Here is a 6762-nt window from a genome sequence, read left to right as displayed (position 1 = left end):
AAGGAGAATGTTGTTTAATTTCCATGAGTTTGTATAGTTTTCAGAGTTTTGTTTATTATTGATTTCTAATTTTAATCCATTGTGATCAGAAAAAAAATGCATGAAATAATTCCAATTTTTTTGAATTTGTTAAGACTTGATTTGTGACCTAACATGTGATCTATCCTGGAGAATGTTCCATGTGCTGATGAGAAGAATATTCTGAGATTGTTGGGTGGAATGTTCTGTAGATATCTGCCAAATCCAATAGGTCTAAAGTCTTGTTTCGATCTTGTGTTTCTCCATTGATTTTTTGCCTAGACGATCTGTCCAATGATGGGAGTGGGGTGTTCACCACTATTATGGTGTTAGTGTCTATTTCTTTCTTTAGATCTAATAGTGTTTGCTTTGTAAATCTGGCTGCTCCAACATTAGGTGCATATATATTTATGATTGTATGTCTTCTTGATGGATAGATCCTTTTTTCCATTATATATTGGCCATCTTTATCTATTTTAATGGTTTTTGCCTTAGAGTCTATTTTATCTGATATAAGAATAGTTACTCTGGCTCATTTTTCATTTCTAATTGCATGATATATCTTTTTCCATCCTTTCACTCTTAGTCTATGTGTGTCTTCACAGGTCAAGTGAGTCTCTTGAAGACAGCATATTGTTGGGTCCATCTTTTTAATCCAGTCGGTCAGTCTGTGTCTTTTGAATGGGGAACTTAGTCCCTTACAACACCTTTATTGAAAGGTTTTGATTTACTCCTAGCATTATATTGATATTTGTTTAGATGTCTTAAGTATCTTTTTTTCCTTTCTTTCAAATTTTCTGTATTTGTTGGTTTCTTGGGGTGATAGATAAACTATTTTTTCTCTCTTTTGTTACCATTTTTGTTTTGCTGGTAGGTATTGTTCTTTCTTGTGTATTCATGGTAGTGATGGTTGTTTTTGTGGTATCAAACCCAGTACTTCGTTGAGAATTTCTTATTGGGCTGGTCATGTGGTAGTGAACTCCCACAGTTTTTGTTTGTCTTAGAAATATACTATTTGTCCTTCATTTCAGAAGGATAGCCTTGCTTTGTAAAGTATTCTTGGCTTGCAATTTTTGTCCTTTAGTGTTTTGAATATATCATCCCATTCTTTTCTGGCTTTTAGAGTTTCTGATGAAAAGTCTGATGTTATTCTGATTGGAGCTCCCTGATAAGTGACTTGCTACTTCTCTCTTGCAGCTGTTAAGATTCTCTCTTTGTCTTTGATTTTTGTCAGTTTTATTATCACATTTCTTGGAGAGGACCTTTTTGGGTTGAATGTGTTTGGTGATCTTTGGGCTTCCTGAATCTGGGGATGTGTGACTTTCCCTATACCTGGGAAGTTTTCTGCTGTTATCTCATTGAGTATGTTTTCAATGCCATTTCCTTTTTCCTCCTCTTGTGGAATACTCACGATTCGGATGTTTGAGTGCTTAAGGTTGTCAGTTGTCTCTCTTAAATTTTCTTCAATTTTTATGATTCTTTTTTCTTTTTTCTGGTCTGCCTGTCTTCAGGTCAGAAATTCAAACAGCCCGTCTTCAAGGTCAGAAATTCTCTCTTCTGCTTGTTCAAGTCTGCTGGTTAAACTCTTTGATGTGCTTTTTTATTTTATTGAATGAATCCTTCCGCTCCACAAGTTCAGCTACGTTCTTTGTCAAGGCATTGATTTCTTTGTACATTTCTTCTTTCAGATCCTGTATGTTTTTTCTCATTTCATTGTGTTGTTTCACTGAGTGTTCTTGTATCTCATTTAGTTTCCTTAGAATAGTTACTCTAAATTCCTTGTCTGTCTTTTCAAAGCCTTCCTATTCTATAGGATCTAGCACTTGTAAGTTATTAATATCCTCTGGTGGTGATTTACTTTCTTGATTTTTCATATTTCTGGTTTCTTTCCTTTCGTTTTTTGTCATTGTGGCTGGGGGTATCTCAGTTCACTCGTTTCACCCTGATGTATGGCTTGGATCCTGAAGGGTCTGCTTCTTCTGGACAGCAAAAACTAGCCTGGACCTGCCTTCACCAGCTGGTCTGGTGGCGTTGGAGTCCAGAGCCTCTCAATTTCCTCATGAGACAAACAGCCTGGGCCAAAAGTCCCGCCCCGTCAGCCTTCACCGGCTTGTCTGGCTCGAGTCTTGGGAACCAGTGCCTCCCAGGTTGCTCAGGGACAGCCTGCACAGGAAGTTGCGCCTCAGCCCTACCTGCCTTCTCTGGCGGCAGGCTCGGGGCGTGTGGGCTCAAAAGCTCGAAAGCTTAAAAGTGTCTTTAGGAAATGGAGAGCAACCTGAACTGGGGTCCTGTGGCATGTGGCTCCTGTCTGTCTTAGCACAGATTTTGGGTCCACTGTTGCTGCTCCTCAAAAGCTGTAAATTGGTCACTCTGTGGGAGAGAGTGACACCAGGAACCGACTACTCTGCCATCTTCTCCCTTCCCCCCAAAGAGAATACATTAAAACAAAGTAAATAAATGTTTATTGTGAAAAGCTAGATGAAAACATTTTTGATCAAATAAGAGGCTGTTTGGCTCCTCACTATACAGTCAGATTTCTATAAAGGTTTTCCTTGAGTCTAGGAATAAAGTTACTGTAAACTTCTCTCTTCATTTTATTCTAAATGCCTTCCCTAACCTTTACCACCTTCTCCTAAGTACCCATATATTTTTTCACATATTTCTCCACCCTCCAACCCACCAAAATTCTATATCTTAAGAAAGACTTATGAATTTATTCCCTTTAATATATAAATGTCTCATAAGGCTTAATTTATAAATCTTGGGATTATGGGCTATTAAGAGAAGATAACACTTAAGCCAAAAGAATGAATATTTAATTGTATAAGTCTCAGTATCAGCTTGCCTGTTGATGAGCTGGATTGTGGGTGGTAGGTGGTGGCGGTGATGTAAGCTTTCCCATTGTTTCCCAAATCTTATACTCTACATACTTGTAATCCTGCCCATGCTCAGAACATATGTGTTTGCATACATTAAAAGTTAAGGTTTTTTTTTTTTTTTTGAAGTTCTGTGAGGTTGTTCTTCCTCTCCCATGAGTATTTGTGTAGAGAGTTTGTTTTATGTCATCTCTACCACGTTAGTGTGCCATACTGCATTCTACAAATGTCTTGGGAATTCAATATAAGATTTTATGCAATTCAATGTTTTATATTAAATCATGAGTAGGCATTCTCCTGAGCACTATGTAGAACACTGGAGATTTTGCCTGAGCTTTTTCCTTAATTAGAAACTTACTGATACCCTTCCCACCACATTCCCTTAAAGTTCCTTTTTCACTTTCTAGATGCCTCTGTTAAAAGACCAGCTATTTAATTCTCTCATCTACAAAACATTTTTTTTGTTGTTGTTGTTGCTTATTACAGAATACCTGAAACTGGATAATTTATAAAGAAACAAAATTTATTTCTTATGGTTCTGGAGGCTGGGAAGTCCAAGGTCAAGGGGGAGCATCTGGCAAAGCCCTTCTTGCTGGTGGGGACTCTCTGAAGAGTCCCATGGTGGCACAAGGCATCACATGGTGAGGAAGCTAAAACTAAAGATTCTTATTGATAATACTAGCTCAGGTCTTTCTTTCTCTTCTTATAAAGCCATTAGGCCACTCCCATGATAATTCATTAATCCATTAATCCATAATGACCCAATCATCTCTTAAAGACCCCATCTCTCAATATTGACACATTAGAGATTAAGCTTCAACATGAGTTTGGAGGGTACAAATATTCAAGCTGTGGCACCTCCCAAACACAGAAATTTCTCCCTGGGAAGAAATGAACTCATAATATAGCTCTTATTGAATATATCTACAGCCTTATACTCTACCCCAAAATAGCATATGTATTCTCTCTTTCTTTCTCTCTCCTGCTCTCTCTCTCTCTGGGCTTTCTGGCATGAAGTTTCACTGTTAATATTTTATGGATATGCTTCTTTGATTGCAATGTGTTGTATTCAGGGATATTTATTTCATTGAAATAAGTGATGTCTCTTCCATACACACATGTTTTGTAAGCACTATTGGCACAGTATTATATTAACATGCTTAAATCTTTTAAAACATTGATAACTAACATAACTTGAAGTTTGCAGATAGGAAGCTACATTGCCCCATTACTGACTTTGTGAAAGTTTATTAAGTTGTTGAGGATGAATCAAAAGTGGGATATCTCACTTGTGCTTCCTTGCCATGGAGGTGGGCTTTCCTGAGCCCCAGAATGGAGTCTGTGCTACTTCCTGTCCTGGGTTGGGTAGTCTCTTCCCTCCTCTCTGACTGTTGCCTTCAGCTTCCATTTGGCCTTGTTTACTCTCAAAATTTGAAATGCACATTTAGAAACCTTTTAGTTTATTTGGGGTAGAAGAGACTGTAAGTATTACTTTTACCATTTTTCCATTTTTTCCCCCACCATAGATGTCTTCCTTCTGTGACTTTCCTGTCAGGCACAATGCCTCTTCTAGTCATGTGTGTGAACATATATGTGCACACATGTGTGCATGCGTGTTTCTCACCAACACCCAGACCACATTTCCAGTGGTATTTTCTAAAGTGCCATTAGCTGGCTGTGCATTCATGGTTTACTATTTCATGTGGTGGTGATCCAAGTAGATTCTAAGCATTTGATGTGTCCAGCACATCTTCGTATTTCCTCCCCCTTGGAACTACAGAACCTACCACAGAATTGCTTAATGAGTAGTATTTGTTATCAAGGGTGATAACACATAGTCCATGCTTTCAGGGAGGGGTAGACCGCGTGGTACAAGCACTTTGCTGCAAATAAAATGTGAGTTTTTGCTCCCTTCTGATTTCCTACCTTCCCACACTTAGGTTTTTAAAGTGATATTGACAAATGTCAGAGCTGGTGGCTGGTCAGCTCATGGTGAATGTTATTTTGCTTACTATGAACACAAGCATTGCATAGAGAGAATTTATCAGGAGGCAGCCCAGAAACTTTTCCTTTCTTTGCTTGGACACATTAAAGGACGTGGTGAAGCTGTTATTTTACTTAACCCATCCTGGAAAAGGAGGTGACACTTTAAAGCTGCTTTTGAACAATTGCAGTACATTGAGCTCCAAAGAGACAGCACCAAGGCAAGTGAGAGCCAGACGGGCATTGGGCGACTCTGTGCCTCCCTGAGAAAAAATAACCAAACACGGGCAAAGGAGTTCCTAAGAGGCTGAGAGGCACAATGTCATCACATGTATTCTTTGTGCAAACTTGCTGGGAGGAGCACAAGAAGCCGCACCAGATACTTTAGTCAGCATCTTGGTGCTTTCTAAGGAGTGCTTAGAGAGGTGGAAGACCATGTCTGCTAAAGATAAAGGAAAATTTGAAGACAAGGCAAAGACGGACGAGGCCTGCTATGAAAGAGAAATGAAAACCTACCTATATCCCTCCTAAGGGGAAAACACAAAAGAAGCTCAGGGATCCCAATGCATCCAAAAGGCCTCCTTTGGCCTTTTTCTTGTTCTGTTCTGAGTATCTCCCCAAAATCAAAGGAGAACATCCTGGCCTTTCCATTGGTGATGTTGCAAAAAAAATGGGAGAGATGTGGAACTGTGCTGCTACAGATGATAAGTAGCCTTATGAAAAGAAAGCTGCTCAGCTGAAGGAAAAATATGAAAAGGATATTGCTGCACACTGAGCTAAAGGAAAGCCTGGTGCAGCAAAAAAGGGAGTTGTCAAGCCTGAAAAAGGCAAGAAAAAGAAAGACGAGGAGGAAGATGAGGAGGGTGAAGAGGATGAGCAGGAGGAAGAGGATGAAGAAGAAAAAGAAGAAGAAGAAAACGAAGAATAAGTTGGTTCTAGAACAGTTTTTTTGCTTGTTTACAAAAGCGTTTAACCCCCTTATACACATCTCACTCCTTTTAAAGAAAAGGATGGAAATGTAAGGCTGTGCAAGATTTGTTTTAAATAAATAAAGAAATCTGTGTTTGCAGTCTGCAAAACACTCATTGATCCTGAATCCATACCACTCCTACAAATAAAACCTGCTAATAAATTATTCTCTCCTGACATATCAAAATAGGGAAATTTCCAAAATTCATGTTAACCATAACTCAGTGAGTAGGATCTATGTCGTGAAAGAGTTAAGTAGACCTGTGTGTGGTTAAAAAAATATGCAGAAATAGCATTTTGGGAAGAATGTATTTTAAAATAATGGTTTTATCATATAGATCAATAAGTCAGGCATAGTTAGCCAATAACTATTTCACAATAGCACCCAAGCAAGTTTATAAAAATTTAAATAGAATTATTTTTTAGTCATCAGTTGATTTGCAGAAGACAGTGCTTTCAATGTCATTTTGAAATAAGACTGTTTTTGCTATTGAATAATCTTATATAAAACTCAGTTCAGCTCTCTAATTTCCAAGGAATGTGGAAATCTCATTGAACTTGAAATTTATGCATTTTTTTCAGTTTATGGGAAATTTGGTAGCATCAGATTAAAATAAGATACACAGAAGTGAATTCTGTGCACAGCCCTGGAACTTGTTTAATAATACACATAAACAGTTCTTGTTGCCAAAGGATAGTTTGAAAATGTAAGACAGTGAGACCTACAAACTTATTTTTAAAAGGACACTGAACCTGCCTTAAAATTATATCCTCCTGGAGGAAGATTATTTATTGAAATATTTATAGAAGTTGACAATTTTTTTTTCTGAGAAAGTTAGAAGAGTTTTCCTTTGTGTTTTATTCATAGTAAAGGCAGTCTAAGAAAAAGGTCTCTGTTGACCTAGATTTGCTGCTT

At 38.0% G+C, this 6762-nt stretch overlaps 1 pseudogene; it reads left to right on the top strand.

The window, feature by feature from the left end:
* Positions 1-5157: 5157 nt before the first annotated feature.
* LOC134384185 (high mobility group protein B1-like) lies at positions 5158-5805 on the top strand (annotated as a pseudogene).
* The last annotated feature ends 957 nt before the right edge of the window (positions 5806-6762 follow it).

Source organism: Cynocephalus volans, chromosome 8, assembly GCF_027409185.1.
Source record: "Cynocephalus volans isolate mCynVol1 chromosome 8, mCynVol1.pri, whole genome shotgun sequence".
Taxonomy (NCBI): Eukaryota; Metazoa; Chordata; class Mammalia; order Dermoptera; family Cynocephalidae; genus Cynocephalus; species Cynocephalus volans.
The sequence above is the reverse complement of the archived record's forward strand: the minus strand, read 5'-3'. Positions and strand labels throughout refer to the sequence as shown.